This window comes from Ctenopharyngodon idella, chromosome 7 (genome assembly GCF_019924925.1).
Source record: "Ctenopharyngodon idella isolate HZGC_01 chromosome 7, HZGC01, whole genome shotgun sequence".
Lineage (NCBI taxonomy): Eukaryota > Metazoa > Chordata > Actinopteri > Cypriniformes > Xenocyprididae > Ctenopharyngodon > Ctenopharyngodon idella.
Genome location: NC_067226.1, coordinates 43268978 through 43295548, shown reverse-complemented (window position 1 = coordinate 43295548; position 26571 = coordinate 43268978). Strand labels below are relative to the sequence as shown.

Here is a 26571-nt window from a genome sequence, read left to right as displayed (position 1 = left end):
CAAAGGCGTAGCTTGATGACGCCTTGATTTCTTGGAATCATGGGAGTTGTCATCTTCATGTCTACAGCTGGGGGAAAAGAACCCAACGAGACTCGGGCAGAAATCATATTCATGGATGAGCTAATGTATTAAAGATTTATTAACATTACTGTAGTATGAAGCAGGGTGTGGCTGAAAACCGTTGGAGTGGAACAAGGCCGCTGGAGCGATTGCTAATGAGAGACAAGCGCGACACACAGCTCGAGAGCAGTGGAGCTTTTATTATGCCACAATTGCCGCTTCCACTTCTTCTGGTCAAGCGTATGTGGGGTAAAGCAGTGCTGTTTATCATATTAGATACATTTGTGTGTTGAAAATTGTTATAATGCTACTCTGTGCGTTCGTTTGGTGGCTACTATGAGACACTTGTTGCACACTGCCACATTAGTCATGGTACATTAGTCATGGTAAAACATGGTACTCGCTGTAAATCAAGAAAACAAGATTTAGACTTACTGTGTTGAGCTATATAACATGATTAGTTTTCTGTCAATGAATGTATCCAAATAGCTGCTCGCCTGTCTAATAAAACGCATAATAAAGTGTCTTTGGTGTTTCCATTGTTTCTACAAAATAAAACCAGAAATCGAGGACAGCGGGTATGATGTCATTTATAGGCGACGCACAGACACGGTCCGTGTCCTGGTTAAAATTGCTTATTTCTCTGGATTTAATCATTCTTGGAAACATTTGGGATAATGCAAGTACACAAGTCAACAAAATATATAACACTGTTCTAGTGGTTTTTGGATAAAATCTTACATATTGTGCCTTTAACTAATTTTAACATATAAGCAGCCTTATTGTAAAGTGTTTTTTCTATTTGCATCATATTCATTTCTGGACTGGAAATTTAAGGTAGACGCCATCAGGCAAACCAACATGATCAAGAGGGAAATTCATTCAATATTAGATATCAATAACATTTATCTGCTTAATAAGTTAATGAGAAGATTGTAAATCTGACACCAATTGCATTAACAAACTCCAGCAATCTGATTAGCAGTAATTCAGTATTACAGAAGAAAATCTACAGCTAATGGAAACATCCCGGCAGTCTCAGAAAATGTAATAAAATAAACTCTCTGTGAGCTATGTTTCATTTGCAGCTCTTGTTGAATGCAATAATTGCAATTACTCCACACATTGAATAAACAAGCAATTAGCATTGCTTTTTAAAAAAAAAAAAACTTTACAAATTATTCTGATTATACTTAGAGGGAAAACATGTTTTAAGCTTTTTAAAGGTGTTGTAAATTATTCTCAATATACTTTGGCCTAAAAAAGTGTGTCCAGTAAACACAAACAGGTCTTGCATGTTAGAATATTAGACAGGCTTTGATTATGTTTGTAAATAGGAAGTCTGCTACATATTTCTAACCAAATCATCGTATTTTTTTTCCTGTTTGACGGAATACACAAATGAATTCATAAAGTTCATCTACCTGTTGCACAGTTACACAGGCAGTGCTTCATTTCACCCGTGTCTCGTGATTTGATGACTGTTTCTCATCTTCTTCATGCTGTAGACGTTTGACTTCCCAGTATATTCATTCACAACAGTCAATATAAAGAGTGAAATCTCTGTGCTGTTACTTCTTCATCATTTCTAAACGCCCGCTCCGGCGCCCTCTCTCCCGCTTCACCCACCCGTACACATCCTGCTCACAGATTGACAAACAGCGCAGCGAGCCAATGGCCATTCAGAACTCGCCTGTCACTTACTTGACGACCAATCGTAGTCAGAGCTGCGACCAGGTGGGCGGAACTCTATCAGTGAAAGGTGCTGGTCTCCATGGGAACATGGCAAACATGAAGCGTAAGCGGCAGATGAAAATGTCGTTTGAGGATCTTCATCTCTAGAGAGCAGTACGAGGCAAAAGTCTCTTGGTAACCTGTAGCCTGCTCTTTATAAACATGAGATTTTGTGTAGGTTTTATTTCAATCAGTAATATAACCAAAAGCACATGGAGATAATATACTCATATGTAAAAATTGGCCTTGTTATTCAAATGACTGTATGTTCCGTTTAATACAAAGTCAAGCGAATCCAATATTATGATTGCTGTAATTAGAGTTAAGCTTAATGTTGTTGTCAATAGCGAAAACAACCAATTTGTCCTAATTAAACACCATGAAATCATAACTCAAATAGCCTATCTAGGGTCCTATAAAAAGGCTAAGTGGTTATATAAGATTTTAAGTGTTAATAGCTCAAAATGACCAAGTAAGCTGTGATATAGACTACCCATATGCTCTTTGATTAATATAATTACGTATGCTAGTCATGGTGGCCTTTAAATAGGATAACTGTCATTAAGAATTCAGAGGTGTTAGCTCTTTTTAGTATTATTGATGTTGTTTTGTTGTAAATAGTTGTTTCGTGTGATTATTTTTGCCTCTGGTAAACTTGGACCCTGTTTTATGTTGAATCCATTTTTATTTTCACTTCTATTTCAATTACTGGTAAGTCAGTGATTGACCTAGTGTCAGTTATAATTTATTTTTCATGTTTTGTCATAGCATGATTATCATTCATAAATTTGAGTGAATTCCAATTGAAATTACTAACAATGATTTTTTAATGTTCTGTGAACAGATTTAAAGCTTATATAAATATTAATAAGACCCTGCCTCTTTCAGTGTTATATGATTTGATGTTAAATCAGTGTCTTTTAATGTTGTTTTAAACCATGCTTCATTTTATTAAAGCATGCTGGTGCTTTTTCTATCTGTCAGTCCATCCAGCCATCTGTATACTTCCAACTGATCCTGTGCTGCTGAAATATGAATATGTATATGAGTCTCAGCCTAAAAGAAAAAGAGAAGACATTAATTTTTTTTTTTTTTTTAATTTGTTGGTTTTTATTTTTGTGTGTGTATATAGATGCTATTTACATTAAGTGCAAATAGTGATAGATGCTATTTACACTAAGTGCAAATCGCTGTAGATGCTATGTACACTAAGTGAAAATAGCAATATATTCCATTTACACCATGTAAAAGTAGCATTTTTTTTGCAAGAAGTATAAATAGTAATTAGATGCTATACTTTATATTATTGGCAGATACTATTTGCAGATTTACTTTTTTTTGTTAATGTATTTTGTACATTATCAGGATGCAATAATATAATAGTGTAAATGATTATATTTATTAAAATTATTAAATGGATACTGCCTTACTGGGAGAATAAAAACCCTCCTTACACCTTCCCCTAACAAATAAATAAATACTCATTAAAATATCATTAAACACTCGTTAGGCAGTTTATTTCCACTTTTAGAACATTATTTTCATTTTTATTAAAAATAAATGCCTTTCTGATGTGATATGTGATGGGAAAACGGAGAAGAGCGAGCTCGGCAAAAAGCGGATTTGAACCCACGTAGAACGCAGTAAAATCCAGGACAGTGAGGCTTACTTGCTTCTGTGGCACCACTGAAGACATTGAATACTGCACGTCTTTTTTTAAACTTGAGTGGCCCAACCAGACATTGGTGGGTGGAGCTAGTGTAAATAGCGTTTGCCAACAAGGGACACTATTTTCACTTAGTGTAAATAGACACTCCGTTACAGTAATGAGACTGAGAAAAGTTTTTTTTTGGTCTGGATACATTTAAGCTATGTTCACACTTGGCAGGTTTGGTTTGATTAGAACAAACTCTGGTGCAATTTTTCTGTTAGTGCGTTTCATTTGAAAAAGTGTGAATGCTGCCACCCGAACCTTATAAAACGTGTGTACACGCAGATTTGATCTTAGATTGTGCGTACGCTAAAATCCATGGCAACAATGTTCATGTTTATAAAAAAGGTCTTTGATGTGGAAAAGTGCTAAGGGTCAGGGTCTAAGCAGACGTACGCACTTTTCCTTGTGGCAGAGAGTCGGAGTACTGCAGGTATTTGGAAATCTAAGCATTTCTTGCCACTCACCATTCTCAAGTAGGATTTGGATGTTGACTGGTGCTATTTTATATGTTAATGACATTAATTATGCGGCAGAGATCTGAAACCATTCAGCTGCGCACAATTTCAAGATCATTTGCGATTTATAAATTTCATTTCTGGAAGAGAAGTACATTCATTCTCTCAATCACACGTACGCACATTTGAAAAGTGATCGTAAGATCAAATGTAGGATGGTTTCTACACAACATTTTATAAATGAGGCCCCTGGACGCACCAAACAAGCGGACCGAGACCCCTGAGGGTGTGTTCGATTGCCTGGTCTGAACCAGAGTTCAATTGCTCCCCCTTCTCCCTGGATTGTGTCCACACTGTATTATTTGATTCCGAACCACAGAGCTTTCGCATCATCAAAGCAGCAACTCTTTACCCCTGCTGCTTGGTAACAACAAAATTTTGAATCTTCGATTTTGTTTCCAAAGCATCAGCACATAACAGCACTTGCGTCTATCTGCTGCCAATGTACTGCAAAAGTCCATTTCTGCTGAAGTCGAGCAGATAGGCTATATACATTCTCTCTGCTTGCAGTTTGTCGGTCACACTTGTCAGCGAAGTGAGTGAAAACACACAAACACAGAGTTTTATTAAATCATACATCATTAATAGTCGTTCACTTCTGTAATTTAGTACATTTGCATTCATATCAGCAGTGAACCGTACTGGAAGTTACATGAATCGTACCCCAGACCACCCTTTTTATCCGGGATACGGTTTGTGGGCGCACACCTGAGTTCAGAAAACAGGGCTGTGTCCGAAATCGCCCCCTATACGCTTAAATAGGGCACTATTTGAGGTGACAGCCATTTGTAGTAGCGTCCGAAACCATAGTGAACATTATCAAGTGCACTCATTCAATTCCACAATGCACCGCAGTAACAAGTGTACAACTGATGTATGCTCAATGGGTAGAGAATACCCATAATGCACTGTGAGAGTCCTGAGGAAATGAATTCCCGCGTCTGATCAGAAGATGCTGTCCGCAGCTGAATCATCCATCCATCCATCCATTTTCCAAACCGCTGGTCCAACATGGCTACAGAGTAAAGCCCTGGGTATACTTAGTTTTTTTACACGTACGCTAGTGTACGCGCACAGTCGACGCATGCGCGGTTTTGAGCAATCTCTCGTCATGAGTTACAACCCATGAAAACATCTTTGTATCTTTCATGCTAGAGTTGTACAAATGAGGGTACTTTCTAACCTCTTCGCACAATCTGTCGTCTATGTAGGCCTCCATTGTTGCTGTAGCTTGCATGTGTTCTGGTCTGTTCTGTTTATGCAGTTTTTCTTTGACTACCTTGTGAATCGATGCCCCCAGGGCACAGTTTCCACCTTGTGGATAAATTAATTACTGCAACAATAAAAACTGAAATTCACATGTGTGACCTGTGCGTACAAGTACGTGCGGTTACAAAAATCTGCCAATGCGCGTACAGTACTCGCATACTCTTCTGATGATGAAATTCACGTCACGCGCACTGTACGCTGACCCTCGCGTACGTGTAAAAAGTGAACTATACTTTGGGCTTGACACATACAGGTATAAATTCCTTTTTAATTGATTACTAAATTGTTTAATTAAGGGTTATACATAGTTTCTTCTACTGGAGCTGCCAGTTTGCTAAGTTTCAAATATTAAACAGCAAGCACAAACCACAAAAGCGGCAGCCCTTCCAGGGCACTTAGTGTCCGAATTCGCTCACTTGTTTTCTTTCACTCACTCAAGTGAACTATATTAGTGCACTAATGTAGGGAATACTGAATGAGGGTATAGGGGGCGATTTCGGACACAGCCCTGGTTTTTCTTGTCATGAGTTACGTTGCCCATCACAGTTCAGTAAAGGCGTCAGAAATGCCATCTCCTTGCAGCAGATCTTCGTTTATGTGTGTCACGGAGGAATTCCTGCTGCTGTTGTTTTGACTTCTTTCTCAGCTAGTAAAAATACCATCATATGTATGCACATACAACGATACATACAAATACGTCATAAAATCCGTTTTTTTCAAAAATGACAGTGTGAACGCTAAGCGAATTAAGACTAAATGTATAATTTTGTTTCAAAAACAGCCAAGAGAATCGAACTACAAGTGTGAACACATCCTTAAAGACAACAGCTATGAATGTGCAACAGCAAAGTCTTTGTTAGAGGTTCACTGAGAAAAGTACACAGTGAATGTGATGTATAACGCTAGCTTTTCTCTATTGTCAGTTATAGGTTAGAGCTGAAGGTGAAATGAAGTCATCAGTTTAATCAGAAGATTACGTGCAAACAAAAGCATTCCTTAGGCTCTGTGAGATTTATCTGGGCAATGAAAGTACATGGCCACCGAAGCCTGTGACTCATGAGCACACTAAGACTTGGCAATGTCTTTGTTACAAACTGAGATTATTAAAAAGATGTCCCGCAGCAACTCATTATACCATCAGCTTAGGCCATTTTTCTCCCAACCCCTTAATTAAATTTGAATCTTATGAAAAATAAAGAAAAATCAACAGCTATCTAACTGCTGGCTAGTCTGACATTGTGCCAGCAGGCAGGTGCCTTGTCCCTGCATGCCGTTCGACTGTCCCTGCATGCTTACAGCTCATTCTTATGCCATCGTCCCCCTTGACCATAGAAATCTAGTAAGTCTGTCCGTCCGTCCTCCAGTTTTTCCTCCAGTCCACTCAGTTGTCTGTGTGTGGATCATTTATTTCTGCTACATAGATGGATCTAGGAATAAATGATTTAATGGAATAGTGCATTACTTCAAACCGACTACACCCATCCTTTAAAGTCTTTCAGGGCTGTTTTATTGATTTAAAAATTCCTCAGCTTAGTGCTCGAATCTGTCCCATTAACTCTGAATGCTGGTTAGCCGCATACCAATAGTTAATGTTCTCTTTTACAATCAAGACAATGCAATTTTCTATGACATTGTGGTGACAGAATAGCAGTACAAAAAAAAAACTCCATTTCTTGAGTGCTTTCACTCTCTTTGTGTTATATCTAATTCCACATACATGAAAGGACATGAAAGTGATTGACTGTGGTGAATAGCTTAGACAGACACCGAAAACACAATTATATTGTGTGTAAAACCATGTCTGTCGTCACTAATTATCGGCTTTGTGAATGTCACTGTTTAGAGAAACAGCTCATCCGCCAAGAACTGAGAAGTTAAGCAGGATTTTGTCAGAGTGAATCTTTTTTTATTATTATTTCATGTCCCACAACAAAAAGACAGTTCGTAAACACATTTTCTCAGCCCTCATTTCGTAAAACGTTCCGCAAAGCCTGTCATTTGTCTCATTGAAAGATTGCTGTAACTTACAAAAACATTCAGAATCATGTTTTAAGGTCAAGGTTCTGTCTTAATGGTGCTCCCCCTTTATTTTTCTTCAATTCCCTTGAATTGTGCTGAAAGAAAAAAAATATTAATGGAAAATGTTTGATATTTCTCTACTTACCATTTCTTTTGAAACATTTAAAAAGGGAAAATTAAAAAGGAAAATGGGCTGGGTGTTTCCTTAAATGGATTAGCACCTGGGCTACATGTTCAAGAGCAGCTGACCTAGGAACTGACATCGCAGTCCTGTTCTCTCACCATTGTGCTCTTAAACAAGGCACTTCACCCTAGGTTGCCCCTGGAAGACTGTCAGTTAGTCTACTGTAAGTGGCTCTGGGTGAAAAGCATCTTCTAAATGGAAAGTGAATAAGTACAATAAAAGCAACCGCTGCCTAAAATCATTTGTGCATGCAACCTAAGTGAAAACATAAATGATTTTTTCTTTGAAAAACATTATTGCAAAAGCACATTGAATAGTCTCATGTCTGAAAAGCTGATATAGAGACCTGCTCATGTATTGTCTTCAGAAGCTTTATGTGCTGGCAACAGGGAGATCGTGAACATTAACAGAGAAGCACACACTCAGGCTGGTGACGTTCATATATACCGCTGTGCATAAAGCACGGTATCTACGCATTTTGTCAAAATTGAGGTTTGCATGGAATCAGGTCCCTTAGGGACTGTTTTCAACCAGAACCAAAAAAGGAAAACTTCTTAATGCATTTTGGCCTTTCATTTATACGTCTTTCTTTACAAAGTGACATTGCCAACTACTGGCCTGGCATGCATAATACAGCATTTTTAGTCGTTTTCGCGGATCCGTGTGAATAGGGAATCTGTGGAAGCTTGTTTTCGCCACGTTTTTAAAAAATGAAAAAGGTAATTGCGACTTTTTATCTCACAAATGGGGAAATTTCATCTCACAATTCTGACTTCTTTTCTCAGAACTGTGAGATATAAATTTGCAATTGCGAATTATAATGTCAGAATTGCGAGTTATAAACTCGCAAGATATATACTCTCAATTCTGACTTTTTTTCCTTGCATGACTTCTTTTCTCAGAATTGTGAGATATATATTTATATATATCATGCAATTCTGACTTTATAACTCGTAATTGTGACTTTATATCATGCAATTCTGAGAAAAAAGTCCGAATTTTGAGATAAAAAGTCGCAATTATTATTATTATTTTTTTTTTTTCAGTGGCGGTTTTGACAGCTTTGTCATCTATACAAAGAAAAAACTTTTTTTTTTTACACCATTGTAGTGTAAATGTACCCTTAGACTATGATCTGTTCTTTAAATGAGGAAATTTAGTGCTAAAAAATTATATCAAATCAATCAAAATTAAACCATAAAAAAAATCCCTTTTTTAGTTTTGACAAGTTACTGTGTTTTGCATTTTAGAGCAGTATATAGAGTGTTCCAATAATGTATGTGGCCCATATTGGTTTTTAATAATCAAATAGGAGTTTAATGGCTTTTGTTTGATGTATGAGTTCATGTAGTGTGCTCTAAAAAGTTTTTAAAATGCTGTAGAAGTATTGCTCATTGTTAGTTCATGTTAAAGTGCCCCTATTATGCTATTTTAAATGTTCCTAATTTTATTTTGGATGTTTCCTACAATAGATTTACATGCATCAAAGGTCAAAAACACTCAATTTTTTCATAATGTACATTGCACATTACCTAATTTCTCAAAAATTCTGAAAACGATTTGTTCGAACTTGAAGACAGTCTCTCCAAACCCCTTCTTTCTGAGAGCCTGCTCTGATTGGCTTACAGCGCTTGTCAGAAACTAAATGGCCATTACCATATCTGAATTTCAGCTTCAGAAGCTTCCTCAGCTCTTGATACACAGTGATATGAACATTAATGATGGCGTTGTTTTTTTCCTTATCAATTCCAGTGTAAGTCCTCATCCTTTTGAAGTACATGAAAACAGCATCTTCTCAACATGTCGAAAACACGAAGCAAACTCTTTCAGTCTCAGCTACAAGTACAGTGTTTGAGGGCGGGTCAAAGTAGATGTTGTTCGCAGGCAGCCATTTAAGATCATTGGCTGGCATCATGCAAATTTGTTACATTGTTACATAGATATGTAAAAGGAAGTGAGACTGGAATTGCTGACGACTCGTTTCAGGCTGTTCAGAATCTATTCTTTTTTGTTTAGGGAGACAATAACTTTATTTGTTGTGCACTTTGAAAATTTTGCAGGCCTTTTACATTCACAAACAGCTATTACACATTGCATGACAGGTAATATTTGAAAAAGCATAATAGGGGCACTTTAACTAATGTTTTTATGTAAGTAATGTTACAGAACGAAACCTTATTGTACATGTGACCAATATAAGAACATTTTATCAGACAAAGAATTTATTTTGGTGCTCATAAACTGCATTATGCTATGTCATCTCCCTAAATAAACATCTCAAAATATAAATATTAAATTAAATTAGGGATATATTTCGCACTTGTGAAGGGGTGGACCATTTCTAAACCAAAATGGCTGCCATGGTCTCAGTTACGGTCTCCTATGATTAGTATTTATGACAACGATATGACTTTTCTATTAAATAGCAGGAAAAAATGAAATAAACACCATCTGACAGAACTGTATGTGTGGATGGAAATTGGGAGGCAGCAACTCTTGGCAGGTGCTTCTCTGATCTGAGAGAAGTCAGATGAAAATAAGCAGAGAGGGAGACAGGAGGAGGTGGGGGAAAGTGAATTATCAATCTGCTTTACATTTGAAGGTGATTAGAATTCTTCATTTCTTTTGTGTGGACCTGGGCAGAAAGAAGAGAAACGCTGTGGGGTGACGGGTTAATTGAAGAATAATACCCTTCAGAATGATGGATTTTGGTGACTTGAGATGTCAGAATCCATTATGGGGAATTTAAATTTGCAATTAAAGAAGGAGGTAGGGTGCAAGATTCTCTCGTTTTAATTTTCCCTCTCCAATCACCCCCAACCCCCACTTTATTAATAATGCTCTGCATTACATGTCCGGCCACCCTATTACGTTTATGTCTACCTCCCTATGTTTGGAGGGAAAATAAGACTTGATTAATATTCTAATGCGTAAGTACAACATTTTCAGCAGAACAGGGACTGAGCAGCTTTAACTAACCCACAAGTCCAGCACAAAGACATTAATTTAGCTTCTGGTTATATTATGATTAGTCTGCTCTTATCTCTCCAGTCTGCAGTTTGAATTTTCTGTCGAGACAAATGTTGTACCAAAGGGCACTTGATCTCTGACCCCAGTGGAATCTCTTTGGTGCTGAACGTGTGAGACTGTGGTCAGCAGGAGGGATTTTTGCGGTTGGGGGCGTAGCACATGCCACGGCGGGTTGTAATACAACGCAATAAGATGAGGTGACTTATGAGGAGTGTGTCTTTGTCAGAGTCTCACCTGTTTTCATTTCTCATCCTCTGCAGAATGTTGAGCGCTCAGTATGCTGGCGGGTGGCAACACTTGTGTCTATAAATTCCACATATAAAGAGATGCTCATTTGGCTGTTTGAAAGGGTCAAATCCTGAACAAGTTTATTTTTATTTGCTGTTACTTCACTCATGTCAGTGGTGCTGATGAACACAACACTGTATTACATTCAAGCAATAGGCCTAGTTCACCTAAAAAAACCCCATGTTGATCTGGTATTTTTTATTTTTTTTCTTCCGTGGAACACAAAGATGTTAGAGTTCAAGGCTGCACTTTTCCGTACTACCCAGCCTCTAAAAAAAAAAAAAAAAAAAACCTTCCATAAGACTACTGTATTCCAAGTCGACATAAGAAATCTTTGTGTGAGGACTAGTTGAGAGGATTTGGAGCAAGGTGAGGATGATGATGACAGAATTAAAATTTAAAGTCCACACTATTCCTTTAAAGTCCACATAATTTCCTCAAACCTAGGGTTTATTAAATAGGCTATTTCATATACAGTAACATAGTATTATGTTGACCTATTAATAGCCAACAAATCTGAACACAAATCTGAATTACTATATTAATTTGCTGTTAAATGCAAAAACACTGCATTTACTCAGGATAGCTTATTTCAAAATGGCGGTCCATATATGCTTTGCTAAAGGGTTCACTATAAATTTCGCATGAATAAATTTAAATCTGCATGAGAGATCTACACTATGGAAGTTTGACATCTCTGCCGCCTTCTGTGGTTGAAAATAAAGTTGCACGTTAGGCCTACTTGCGGAGTTGCTCTTGTACGTTAGTTGTGCTTCGGCACTGCTGTGCGGATGAATTAGATGGTTTGAGGAATCGCTATGGTAGCCTACCTGTGATCGCCATATCGCAGCGGATCTACGCTACATCAAGCCTCGCTGATAGCAAGACGATTTTTCAACGAAACTTATATCAGGAACATGATATTTGAGCAAGTAAGTAAGTATTATCTGCCTCTGTGGTTCAAATTTTGTTTTGTCACGGACTCCGACTTCCTTCTTCGAATTGCACAAAATACTAGCTAGTTCAAATTCTTCGCACCTGCACTATTTATATCTACAAGCCACAGCCTAGTTTTCTGTATGGTACAAACACGCACGAATGACGCAAGCCTGGTATTTTCCCGCGAAATCAGACCCGACACCTCAAAATATAGTGAATCGGGACAGGAATATGAATTTAGGCACAGATTATTTGTATGTAGCTACTAGCTCAGTAATATAATTTTGTTCATTGTTCCTCATCTTTCGTATGCAGCTTTGAAAAAGTAAATGTAAAGTATCTCATGTTTACAGAATTTGACATTATTATAGTTTAATTATGATTTTTTGAAGACTTTTTTTTTTTTTTTTAAGAAACAATTCTGCATACAGTTTTGTAAAGAAAAAAAAAAAGTTTTTCAGTGTGTTACTTAAAATGTAGCTAAATGATTTTGAAAGTTTGTAAGCGTTTTGTATCTTTCCAGGGTGTTTCTTGTGAGGCAATATGGTAGCCTGTAAAGCTGCTTTGGAACAATATTATAAGAAGCACTATGCAAATTAATCTGAATCAAAAATGTGTTTCTTATACATCTAATTTTAGAGATAATATTTTAATAATAATTTCTTAGATTTTAGTGATGACAATATAAAAGCTAATTATTTAATTTTTAAACCGCATGTTTTTATAATATCACACTATTATTTTCTAGTACTGTTTCTTTCTAGTAACACTATAAAAGAGTCTTTAGATATTAAAATAATACCTAAAGGTTACCTAAAAGGTTACAATTGATTACCCAAACAAGTACCATTCTATCTGTAGCTGTAATGCATAATTTCTGCACCACTAGCATCACAAAATTGAATTGCAGAAACTATGACCTTCTCCTAAACACTCCCCAATCTGCCAGTGGTCAGTCAAGTAGATAGTCCCGCCCCAAAATCATGCTATTGGTTAAGCCAGCGTTCCTCTTTTTCTTTTTTTTTTCTTTTTTTTTTCTTTTTTAAACGATGTTTTGATGAGGATGTCATCCTACAAATGACTTTTACTTGTAGCGATAGTATATAGAATATTATAGCACAAAAAATGACACACTTCAGCTTTAAGAGATACACGGGCACAATGACAAATGTGGAAATTATTCATCACTTGTGTGTGTTTTTAATTCAGCTGAGCTGGGGAAAACTCTGATCAGGCACAATGTTTGGGTGACTGCACACAAACACAGCAGACAGAAGAGCGGGGCGAGTAAATTTTGCCTGTCTTACGTTTTTTTCGTGAGGAGGCAATCTTCACCGAAGCGCTAATGCAATAGCCAGTGTCAGCTACTTTATCATTACTCGAGGTGACAAATGGGGGACAAGAGCATCTCAAATATTCCAGCAGGCCAGCAGGTACAGGCTCAGATGAGGAAGAAGATAGTTACACTTTAGTTTTCTTTATAGGCTGGAGGAAGAGAGGCAGGCCAATCACAGAGAGAGGGCACAAGGCTGGCAGAAGTGAATAACAAAGAGAATTTACAGTATGCGCTGTGTTTTAGCAGCTGGTACCTGCGTGTAACAGTGACAGCATAATGAATTGAGACAAATGCATTTTTTATTGCCTCCCCTTTCCCTTAAGCCCAGTTCGCTGCACTTAGCATTCAGCAATCCCCCCCCCCCCCCCCCCCCCCCCCCATCATTCAGACAGCTGGAAACAGAATTCATCCGATTTGTTCTGCTGCAACTCTTTCTCTCTCCCTTCCTCTCTCTCGCTCTCTCACGCTCACTGTTGTAATAGGATCTGCAAGAATCATTCAAAGGCTAGATATAATTTACTGCTCTTTGTGCACAACACTCCCATCCCCCCCCCCCCACATATCCCCGTCCTCAATCGCACAAGGTGCCCTGCGGATGAACTAATCACACTTGAAATATTATTTCTCCGTCTTATTCCCCCGTTTTATGAACAGCTCTGGTTTTATGGTGCAATGGGTTTAACCCCTGCCTAGTCGCACCCCTGCTCATGCGAGTGTGTTTGCTGCAGGGCTGGGAGATAATGGAGATAAACTGTCGCAAACATCTTCCTGTTCATCATCTACAACTGGCTACCTCGTGACAAAGATCTGTTCTTAATTTCTGTTGTACCTGCAGCTTAATTTCCCCAGAGATGGTTTTTAATATGTAATGAAAATACAGGCAGCAAAATGAGAAACAACCTAGTCTTGTTGCCAGGAGCTAGCCATTACCAATAAAAGGTACACTTTAGTGTCCCATGACTTTAAGAAAAAAAAAAAAAAAAAAAAGCATTAGAGCCATAAATACACTCTAAAAAAATACTTTTTTCATGATTTGTTATGACAACATTTTTTTTTCTTTTGTCAAATCAACTTAGATAATTAATGTGGTTCAGATAACACAATATTTTGAGTTTCTGTTGATTAAATCAATCGCCTTCATTGTATTAACATACATTTTTAATTTCAATAACCTTAAAATTTTACGGCAACCAAGTAACTTACTTTTTTAAGTTAAACCAACAATTCTTTTTTACAGTGTGCATTTTTGTCGTTGTTGTTGTTGTGTGAACTATTAGATATGTTACTTAAAATAACATAAAATACCTAATTTAAAACATTTGCTACCTGTGATATGGCCTTGTCTACCTCAGAGTTATTGGCCTGTTCGACTGTATCTAATAGAGCTGCGTGATTAATCCTTAAAAAATTATGATTTCGATTCAAACACCTACACGTTCTCATTCCTAAATGACAACTCTTTGGCCATGTCTATTAAAACTTTGACAAAATCACACCGTAACATTTAGATCTGCGTTTGTGCTGCCGTTGACTCAAAGAAAGCAGTAATGCTAGGTATGAAACAGCTTCACAGCTGTCTTTTTAACCACACAGTAGGGCTGGGCGATACAGCTAAAAAATTTATCACAATATGATGTTTCATATTGTTCGGTATCGATAATTATTGAAAATATTTTAATAACCTTTTTTTTTTTTTTTTTTTAAAAAAAAACAGTTTGAATTTAACAAATGCATTTTTAATTAAGGCAAACAACAAATAATTTTAAAACAAAACAAAATAAATAAAATGTTAAATCTTTCTTATATTTTATATGAAAATTTAAATAAATAAGCATTAAAGAAACTTAGAGCTGCAGAATTCTGGATAAATTGAGAAACTTTTTTGTTTTGTCAAACTAAGATCACGATTCTGAATGACAAATAAATGAAATAACGTAATTTATTACAGGTTCTGACAAAAGATTAATTGCTGCAGTCTATTTTAAAATTTTTAATTTATTTGAATTAATTATTTAAAAAAAATCTGTTTGGATGTATGATTCAATGACCCATAAATACTCTTGTTTCGCCACCTGGTGGTGAAACAATGTAATCAATAAATGCATCATTTTCAGCGCAATGTTTTTTTTGTCGTTTATATCTGAAGTATAAACTTTTATCTCAGTACTTCTGTGATAATTTGAATATTTGTAACAGAAATAAAGATACTGTGTGGTTGAAAACACTGTTTGTGCAGCTGTTAATACCTACATGACAACTGCTCTCTCAAGACGAACTTTGAAGTAGATCAACTGTAAGACGTAAGGAAACCATGTAACTGCCACATTGACGAGCTGATCTGTCCTTTTTTATTCACAATCTCCTCGTCCCCGGCAGGTACAGCACTCATTTTCATGTGTTTGTATGTTATGATTTCACGTGGCGATTGCGCAACTGAACGCCACAGCAACTTGTTGCGTGTCACTCGTAGCGCGTCTGTGAGAGTTATTCATGCAACCGAACTTCATGTCTGTTTACATTTTAATGCATTTAAGTGAAACTATATCAAGAGTTATATCAAAAAATTTTTCTATCGTTATCGATTAAGACGTACCGTTGATAAATATCGATACCGTTTTATCGCCCAGGCCTACCACACAGTATCGTTATTTCCGTGTTACAAATATTCAAATTAAAATGGAAGTACTGGAATAAAAGTTTATAGTTAAGATATAAACACTAATGTTGAAGCAAGTGATCAAAGTACAGCAAATCACCTTTTGAAAGTAACTTGACAATTCAAATAACAATTGTATCGATTACATTGCTACACCAGTAGGTGGCGACAAGTGACTCTTATAAAATGTGTTTGACATTGAATCATTCATTCAAGAGATTTGTTCAGAAACGCTGATTCATCCAGTTATGAAACAAGTGAAGTATTTATGAGTGAGTCATTGAATCGTTCATTTAAACCTATTTTTTTTTTTTTAAATAATTCATTCAAATTATTTAACCATTTTAATTAGACTGCAGCAATTAACATTTTGTCAGAACCGCTAGTAAATTACATGCTATTTTGTTTAGTTGTCTGTTCAGAATTTAGGGAGAATTGTGATCTATGTTTTAAACAAATAAATCGTGATTCTCAGTTTATCCAGAATTGGGCAGCTCTAATTAACAAATAAAACAATTTTTTTTTTTTTTATATAGGCCCTTTTTTGTGCAGGCCTCCATTCACTCACTTCTCTTGCTGTGATACACACACCTCATTAACCTTTCAGGCTGAGCAGACTTGTTAAAGAAAGCAGACACAAACATGGCAAAGGTCCTTCACAGAAACTATATGTGGGTGGTATGGTGTATATTACAGTAGCAGGCATATACTGTATGTATCACGCAAACCAAAATATAAAATTGTTCCCAGCTCTGTATTTCTTTTTTTTTTTTTTACATTACTCTTAAGTTTTTTTTTGTTTTTTTTTTTGTGACTCTCACGTGTTAATAAAGTAAGTGTAATAAGCCATATAGTATGGCTGTGTTGTATATATACTGTCATACCATCCAGTCTAATTCAGTGCTCCTATGTCTTCTCATTTGTGTAATAATGTTTTTGCAAGACTGTAACTTCTTTCTGCATCAGATGCACTGCTTCATTAAGACTGTACTACACTGCATTTAGGTTCTTATTTGATTTTTTTTGTTTTTTTTTGACTATACAGTGAGGAAGAACAGGAGCAAGACAACTCACAGAAAGACAGATTGTGTGCCAGCACTGTTTGCGGGAAAGTGACAGAGATTTGTATGTAATTCTATTGATCAGGCCCCACCCCCATTGATCTCTGGAGTGTCAGCGGTGGTCTGGATTAAGAAGAAAGTCTTTTAACCTGGATGGGGCATTACATCATCAAAGAGCTCCCCAGGCCTCATTGGCCAAATATGGTACAGGTAACTAGATTTGGGAGGGGAACTGACTCAATTTCAGGAACATCATTTGGAGAAGTAAATGAGCTTTATTCTTTTGATTTCATCTGAGCACGTTCAAGTGTTCTTCTCAAGACAGCTACAGATTTGCTTTGGTTCTTGCATTCTTTAAGAGAAAGTTTAGTCTTGGGACATGACCTACATCTCTGTATATTAAGTTTTCCTTATTTGTACATTTCCCAACATTGGACCCTTTAATTTTGATGGTTTTTATGGTCTTAATGGCTTTCTGACCCGAAAAACACCCTATAGACTGACTTTACTAACCAGCATAAGGTCTGGCCCACACTGCAGCTTATTCTGGACAAAAACAGTCCATTTCGATCAGAAAAGACAGCTGGAGTGATTAGTAACCAACCACAGTTTGCTTTTTAGGTGACATTTTGTGGCAGCCAGTCCTGGGTACATTACTTACAAACTGTAGTCAGTTACTCATTCCAAATTACATGACAAAAATTGTAGTTAGTAATGTAATCTAGGTGAGGCCCTGTTTCCACCTGGTATTAAGATGCGTTGGTCGATTGGATCACAAGTGGACAACGCTAAATGCAGGTGTAAATGGGATGTAAAACGTTTTGAGCTTGTCCACTTTCGACCACTTCCAGAGGTAGTCGAAAACGCTTTTGACCAGATTGCTTTTGTAGTGTAAACGCTCATGTGGTTGAATGTGTTCGAACAGCCACAAAAGACCGCCTACTGATCTAATGCGTAAACATTATGGGAAGCGCTCTAGCCAGATGGGATTTAAACTTTGTCAGCTGAAGACCCAAGTTTGGTTCGAAGACGAAAAACATACCAAACACAGAGTTCTCTCACCATTGCGGCTATCAGAGCAGAAACGAAAGCTAACGCTGTATGTTTTTTCGTCATCTCCGGGCATGTTCATAAGTAAATTGCGCAAGCTTATTTTGTCCATTTAGATGGAAAGATCTGAAAAAACCCTGCCCTAGTTACTACCCAGCTCTGTTGGCAGGTAAATACAAAAGTGGAATATACAGGCGTGCTTAAGGATTTCTTGTTTACTTGCTTTAAGTCTCAAACTAAACTCTTGAATATCTATTATGTGATAGCATGAATCACACAAATTTTGAATAATCTAGTGAGTTCCTTTAGAAGTGCATAAAGTAACAATCTAGGGCAGAATAGATATGATTTATTATCCAGCTAATCAAGGTCTATAGCTTTGCTAGAAACGACTTCAAGGCAGGTGTGTTGGGACAGGTAAATTTTGCCCACCAGGAGCAGGATTAGACACCCCGGGTCTAGGGACTTGCTAGGTACACAACTATTGATTGAATGGCCTACTTGATGTGGCTTGTGCTTGTTCACAAGACTGCAAGGTGTCTCTTGTGTCATTTTATGATTCTGAATGGTGCTCACAAGCACCTCAATGTGCCCCTTTTCTGAGTAGAGGCTTAAATGGTGCACTACCACCCGATATTTTATGTGGAGGGCCATAAGGGCTGAGGGCTACATTTGGGACAGAGCAGCTTGACTCCTGGAAGTGCCAGCCAATCTCATTGGAGCTTGAAGTTTTGAGAAAACTCTTACCAGTTTTGTGTGCAATATCCATCTGATGGTCCATGAATGGTTTGCATTGATGTGATTTTTCTGAGGTTGAGACTGCCAGGTGCTGGTTTCAATGTGTGCAACATAAACTTGCACATTTTTACTTTTATTGAGTGTGTTGGCATTGGTGAAGCTTCTGTTCAGACACACACACACATACTCACACACAAACAAACAAACAGCATTTCAGGCTCCAACCATCCATATCAGCTACGTTTCTCATGCCTTTGCTCAGGTATTGACCCACACTGAGACTCAAGACAGAGATTGAAAGCTCTAGATAGAGAAAATGTGGAGATACAGCAAGAAACAGAGAGAGAGAGAAAGGTTGAGATTGAGGAGAAGGAGAGAAAAAGGAGAGAAAAGACAGAAGGGTAGCTCTCAGCTGTTCACTTGTACTTAAGAAGTGCATTTACTTTCCATTGATTTCCAATGGTTTAGTCAATTTCCTGTCACTTTTCATTGCAAGTACATGGGATCTCAGTTTAGCGGCTTACAGGAAAACAGAGAAAGTCCAGAGGGGAAAGTAGGGGGTTTGAGTCGACAAACTGTCTGGCCCAGGATCATTCCTCATTCCTCTCAAGCAGGTAGCCATGCACTGTATAGATATACAGCATGTCATGTTGACATTTTCATGTGGCATTCAAGCTAAAATTAAGCTATTTAGAGCATTTAAAATCTCATTGATATGGCTGTCATCACCAAAAGCATAATTAGTCAGTAATTTGTCAAATTCATGGTGTTCATTATAAAACAAACTCCAGTCCATGATGGTTGGTCAATGGTTGGAATTGAACTGGACAGACCCAGGATGTGGAATTGGAAGGACAAGAAAGGAATTTTGTTAAAATGAAACTCAAATAAATTCAACACAATCCCATAAAAGAAAACTGTATTCGTTTTTGCGGCAAATAATTGCCTAAATTAATTCATTTTAAACAGTTGTGCATATTATCCCCTGATAGGTAGATTTTTTATTTATTTTTTCTCAGCTGATCAGACATTTATATGGTTAATATCTTGCTGAGAAAAAAAGTTTAAATTATATGTAATGTGAGATAGAACTATAATTATATGTGTGTGATATAAACTCACAATTTTGTCTTTTTTCTCGTAATTGTGAGTTTATATCTCACAATTTAGACTTTATAACTCACAATTGTAAGCTTATATCTCAAAATTCTGACTTTATTTCTTGCAGTTTCAAATTTATAACTCATAATTCTGAATTTTTTCTCAGAATTGTGAGATAAACAACAAATTGAGAGGGAAAAAATATCTGAATTCTAAGATAAATGTATTTTTATTTTTTATTTAATTGTGGAAATAAGCTTTCATTTATTTCTCTAAGTTCACACTGTCAAAACAACTAGTAACACAGATATCAATATAGATATTAATTTTGCTAAACACACATCAAACAAGACAAACCGGTTGATGTGGAAAATATATCATTTAATAAACCTTAAACCCATAAAAATTCAGATGTGTTTAAATATTGCTAACAAGTCAAACCTCTCTCTCTATATATATATATATATATATATATATATATAGAGAGAGAGAGAGAGAGAGAGAGAAGTTTGATTTGTTAGCAATATTTATATTATATATATTTATATATATTATTTTTTGAAGAAGAATAACAACGACAACAAGCAATGGTGGTTTAAAATAATGTATATGATTTGATTTCTTGTGAATTATAAAACAAGCAAGCAAAAGTTTACAAGGAAGACATTTTACTGAACCCATTTAAAAATATACGTTAAAATATATAATAATATGCTGATCTTTATTGGAACTGTTATTTTGGGAGAAGTTAGAGGACTGAATTGTTCATGCATTTATCTGATATTGTAATGGTGTGAGCATGTCACATGCTGTTACAATAATTGTTACAATGAGGGCAAATTTTAAAGAGTTAGTTCACCCAAAAATGAAAATTCTGTCATTAATGACTCACCCTCATGTCGTTCCACACCCGTAAGACCTTCGTTCATCTTCGGAACACAAATTAAGATATTTTTGAGGAGCTCTCTGACTCTTCCATAGACAGCAATTTAATTACCACGTTCAAGGTCCAGAAAAGTAGTAAAAACATTGTTAAAATAGTCAACATGACCACAGTGGTTCAACCTTAATTTTATGAAGCGATGAGAATACTTTTTTGTGTGCAAAAACAAAAACAAAAATATTGACTTTATTCAACAATCTCTTCTCTTTCCTGTCAGTCTCCTACGCAGTTGACGCAGTAAGCACAGTGAAGGTTTCTGTGTTTATGTCAGAACGCCGGCTCAGTATTGGTTGACGAGAATGACACAGAAGAGAAGATATTGTTGAATAAAGTCTTTATTTTTGTTTTGTTTTTGCGCACAAAAAGTATTCTCATTGCTTCATAACATTAAGATTGAACCACTGTAGTCACGTTGACTATTTTAACGATGTCTTTAGTACCTTTCTGGAAAACTTACTGTCTATAGAAGAGTCAGACAGCTCTCGGATTTCATCAAATAATATCTTAATTTGTGTTCTGAAGATGAACGACGGCTTTGGAACAACATGAGGGTGAGTAATTAATGACAGAATTTTCATTTTTGGGTGAACTAACCCTTTGAGTCATGGCAACCTGACATTTATTCAGTCAAGATATTTACTTAGAATGACAAGTCAGGTTTTTCAAGATTTTTCATTCTGTGCAGTGTTTTTGATGTTAAAAGTCATCTGCTATTGCTAGTCCAGACAACAGTGACCTTGTGAATCTTTGTGTCTTTCCCCTTTCATTATATCATTTTTATTCGCCTATTTCTGTTTACATGCAGTGCAGATCTCATGTATGTTTTCTCCTCTGGCACTGTTGTCTGTGTGCTGCATTCCTTCCTGTCTTCTCTTGGAAAATAATCTGCTCACATTGAACATTAATCCTCACTTATTTTCTCTCTCTGTGCTGGACCCTTTATTACTTGCAGGTGAGAAAAGCCCCGTCTCGCTCTCAGGCAGACGTGGGTTTGGGAGGGGTGTAAGGCGGGAGAAATAGCCTTTGTTTGGCATTGTGCTAGTTTTAGAAAGAAACAGTCAAACTTTGTTCTCTGAAGAGCAGAAAAAAGAAGAACGAGGGGAAAATGTAACAAAAATACTTGGATGAATCAGTGCTGGATGAGACAGAGACTGGTTGGCTATTACAAAAAGTGTTCTGAAGTGTTCTCAGGGTAACACAGCTTTATCTTAATTAGAAATTATTATTATTATTTTTTTAATTTTCACCCTTTATAATCACCTTATTGCCCCCACCTGTTCATTTTAAATGTTCCTGCGATGAGACAAATACCTTTTTAAATGTACAAACATTAGTCTTTCAATTAGTATAGAAAGATAATGTTACATTCATAACACCCAGCCAATAAACAAATGTTACAATTAATTCATAATTTTAATCTCTGCTTTAAAGGTTACATTTTTATGTTGTTTTGGGACTGATTTGGACAACCTAGAAAATTATGTATTCTTTGATGTATTGCAAAAAACGCATTTAGACTCCTAAGCCACACATAAAAATGTATGAATATTGCTGCATTACCAAACACCATATAAAACCAAATGGCATTTATTTTAAGAAAGACACAAGCAGAGGTACAAGCACAGTTTTCAAATGTTTGTTAAGTGTTGCTGAATAATAAAACAGCAGAAATGCATTCAAAATTAATTTGAAGTAAATGAACATTTTCAAACTTTAGTGGAATTACTTTAATGTTTCCAGTTCATAGTTAATGTGATGAGCTACACCTGTAGTTACTCTGACTTTCTACACACACTAAAGTTGCTTTTGTGGCCATTTGGTTAAAACTTAAAAAAAAAAAAAAAGAAGAAACAAAAGCCATTTAGACATTTTTACCTGTATAAAATAATTTTTTGGGGCTATAAAAGTAATAACACAGATCATAATGGGTCATTTTTATGCTTTTTTTTTCCCATCGTTTTTTGTCAATGTTGTTGTTTGTGGTGATTTTTTTTTTTTTTTGTCTGAATATTATAACAAGGTAACTAGTTTATCAATACAAAAAGATGATGACAGAATAAGGAAGAAAGCTAGAATGTGCGAACTGTTTTCTGAACAGTATCCCATTCTGTCTTCAACACTACAAGTTTCGTCACTCATCTGTGATCACTCCCCCAGCACTTCTGTTTTTACAGCCATTTCAACACCATCTTGACTACCCATAATTCAGCTTAATTTCTCCCCTAATTCATCCAATAGAGCACAGGTTTTCAGTATGAGAAGAGGCCTTTTCTCACCAGTGATTTAAACAAGCAACGTGATATCAGAGGCCGTGCTATAATGCAGGGCCGTAACCACCATAGACACTGAAGGGTTGGTTCACCCAAAAATGAAAATTCTGTCATTAATTACTAACCTTCATGTCGTTCCATACCCATAAGACTTTCGTTCATCTTCGGAACACAAATGAAGATATTTTTGATGAAATCTTAGAGCTTTCTGTTCCTCCATTGACAGCCTTCGCAACTGACATTTTGACACTTCAAAAAGATCATAAAGAAATTGTAAAACTAATTCATATGAATTGAGTTGTTTAGTCTAAATTTTCTGAAGAGACCCGATCGCTTTATATGATGAACAGATTTAATTTAGGCTTTTATTCACATATAAATATTGATCAGCGAACATAAACAGAAGCTCAACCGATCCTGCTTGATGCGAGAGAACCAACCTCTTGCTGAAGCTCAAACGTGCTGCGTAACACGAGAATAAACCGTTTACCACAACTGATGTGTGAGTTGATCAATGTTTATATGTGAATAAAAGCCTAAATTAAATCTGTTCATCATATAAAGCGATCGTGTCTCTTAAGAAAATTTGGATCTGATAAAAGTTTCAGTTGTGAAGGCAGTCTATGGAGGAACAGAAAGTTCTCAGATTTCATTAAAAATATCTTCATTTGTGTTCTGAAGATGAATTAAAGTCTTATGGGTTTGGAACAACATGAGGGTGAATAATTAATTACAGATTAATATTCATTTTTGGGTGAACTAACTCTTTGAGGGGTACAATAATTAGAAATGGCCAAATTGTACCCACCAATATTTGATATTTGCTCTGCTGCACTCCATCACCATTTTTAGTAGGTCAAAACATGCTGACGTATTAGTAAGTTGTGGGAATGAATTGTTAATTACTGGTCACGATATACATATTTTTTCCCGCTTACCATGTGTAGGGCTCTGTACTTTTGAAAGACTGCCAATGGAGAAGATGCTTCTTAAGCCCAAATGGTGTAGTTACAGAGTCTACCAGCAGAGGCTAACTAGACCATACTAACCAGCTAAACCGTGAGTCCTTGATATTCACAATACATCACAGCCTCTAGTGACTTTGGTGAACGTGTTTTTTTGTCATAGCTGTTACTATATGGTAAATTTTAGCACAGCTTGACTTCTGTATTGAACAATCAGGATACAAGTCTGGAGCTAGCTGTAATATAATAAACAATCTCATTCACTCACGTTGTGTCTAGGTCACTGTGACAGTTAGATCATGTTCTGCTGTGTGTGAGTCACTGCGGTGTGAAGTATTCTGATTGCTGTTAATCTGTTTGCTTGTTCAACCATATCTCCATTTAAATGAGAGCAATATTCAGCAATAAAGACACCACAGCTAAGCTCAAGAGGACAGCCAGCAGCTTGCAAATTATACAGCACTAGAATAAAACACTTCTGAATGAGGACTACTTCATTTTGAATCTCATTCAAGTTTGGAATATGACTTTTTTTTTTTTTTTTTCTCACAAAGCGATCGTAATCTCAATTCTATAGTTTAAATTATGGCAGTCAATTTTAGGGTGTTCACTTACAGTAGTGTAGTTAATTAAAAATAAAATAAAACAAAGTAGTGCAATTAATATGAGTGTGACAAGACACTTATCTTACGAGATGAGATGAGACAAGAGATTGGGTTCACGAGAACGAGACGAGACAAGATTTTTGCACAGTATTTTTTTTAAAAATCCTCAATGACAAAGTTCATGACTGGAAAAATAGACTGCAGGTGCATTTTGAAATGTTTTAACTAATCATATTGTAATAAATGTCATTTCATTTCTACTTTCTGAGTATGAATTAATATATGCATTGAAAGACAACAATATACAAGCACTGTAAAAGGTTTAGCCACAAACTCAACTGACTGGCTTCTCTCCTGTATGATTTCACATGAGTCTCTTCAGACCTTACTGTACATGAATTATGAGCTTCCAGAACTTCTGATTGAAGCTGCGTGTGACATCCTAATTGAACTTCATTCCACAAATTGAACATAGAAATAAAAACAGTATAAATAACATAAAAAAAATAACAACAGTTTTTTCTTAGTCTTATTAAGTGCAAACAATAAGTGCAACCATAATCAAAGTACTCTCTCAATATTCAAAGTTCAAACAGAGACTAAAACAGAGACCAGAGTTAAGAGGAGATTACAACTACACAGCTCAGCCTAAGATAGGTTTGATATTGGGAGACAGGCTATTGTATGTAGCCTAATTTGCTCGCAACAGGGAGCTTGCGTTTTACTTTCGCTTTCAAATTCGCGATTGCACGTACTCTGTGTATAGAGAGCGGCGGTGCTGAGCATGCTTTCTACAAGATAAGACATTTATCAGACGCTTAGGCTCTGTTGCGCAACGAATCCTCCGCCATGGTCTTGTCAGTCATCTCTCCTTACTCTCATCACGTGATCACTGAACTGATTCCTGCTGCACTGTGTGCGACTCTGCAGCTCGTACTGGATGAGCAGAGCAGACGTTTACAATTGAAGTGACCGTTATCCAACTGAATTAAATGGTTTTTATTTCTATAAAGGCAAAATGACTGTGGAGGCGATGCCGCAGCGGGCACCATAATGTAATATAAAGGTAGCGGTAGCATATTCTATGATAATTTCACCCTCACGCTCCGTCATGGCGATATCGTGAGACAGCTTTTTACTCAACGAGAAATCTTGTCACATTTTAATATCGTGAGATCTCATGGCTCACCCCTAACAATTAATCATGCCCCTTGACCTGTATGTAAATTCCATTTTTACTTCTATCAGATTAATGAGGTCTATAATATCTGAAGAAAGCTATCCATCATCTCAATGGCAGTTTCCAGTTACCAGGGCTGTAAATGCCATGACATTGATGTTAACGTGTTATTTAATTTAATTTTATTTTATTTTATTTTGATGACCGGAGCAATAACCATAGTATCTATTTGGGTGAAAACTACAGCCACAGTGTAGACATTTTTAACTATTTATTGACCTGTGGCCTAATATTTGTGCTATGAAAGTCAATGATAAATTTAAGTTCTCAATTTGAAACCAGCATCAAATTAAATGTATACTTCATGAAGCTCAGCTATATAGAATGAATATTTTATCTCCTTATTTTCACTGGATTCCTCAATGGTTCCTGCAAGACACCGGCAGACTAGCAGCTTTGAAGGATGAGAGAGAGATGACAGAGGTCTCTCTGGAAAAAGCAATTATTCTGAGACATGCTGACTCCATTTTGTAATCTACAGATCCACCTTCAATCTCTGAAGGCTTGGGTGGAGGCAGCAGACAAGGTGTCTCCCCTCCCCTGAAGCCCTCCTCTCCCCTGCCTGCTTACACACGGGAATGGATCACGATGATTAATCTCACAAAAATAAAACACAATTTTTGCACACAGAATGTTGTGTGTGTGTGTGTGTGTGTATGTGTATGTGCGTAGAGAGACACACAGATGTTCTGTCTTTTCCTCACTACTCTCCCACATTTAGAATGGAATGACATTAGATGCCGGTGCGTGTTTGTGTTCTAGCGACAAGTAACAGGGGACTATGGTCTCCATGGCAACAGCAAAGGCTCAATACATCATACCTCGTTACAGTAGTCAAGCGGGGACGTTTGGTC

General features: G+C 36.6%; 1 protein-coding gene and 1 long non-coding RNA gene across 4 annotated transcripts in view; one reads left to right on the top strand and one right to left on the bottom strand.

Annotated features, from left to right (window-relative positions):
- Window positions 1-1673, bottom strand: part of LOC127515159 (plectin) — a 210868-nt gene extending 209195 nt beyond the window's left edge. For both annotated transcript variants that reach the window (XM_051898500.1, XM_051898499.1), the window contains exon 1: window positions 1485-1673. The gene's annotated coding sequence lies outside the window, so the exon portion shown is untranslated. The remainder of the gene's footprint in view (window positions 1-1484) is intronic.
- A 9907-nt stretch (window positions 1674-11580) lies between these two features.
- LOC127515175 (uncharacterized) lies at window positions 11581-26349 on the top strand. Of its 2 annotated transcripts, XR_007930776.1 has the most exons (4): window positions 11581-11745; window positions 16891-17015; window positions 23855-23966; window positions 26199-26349. It is a non-coding gene; the product is annotated as an uncharacterized LOC127515175 (long non-coding RNA). The 2 variants fall into 2 exon arrangements; XR_007930777.1 differs by lacking the exon at window positions 23855-23966.
- Window positions 26350-26571: the final 222 nt, after the last annotated feature.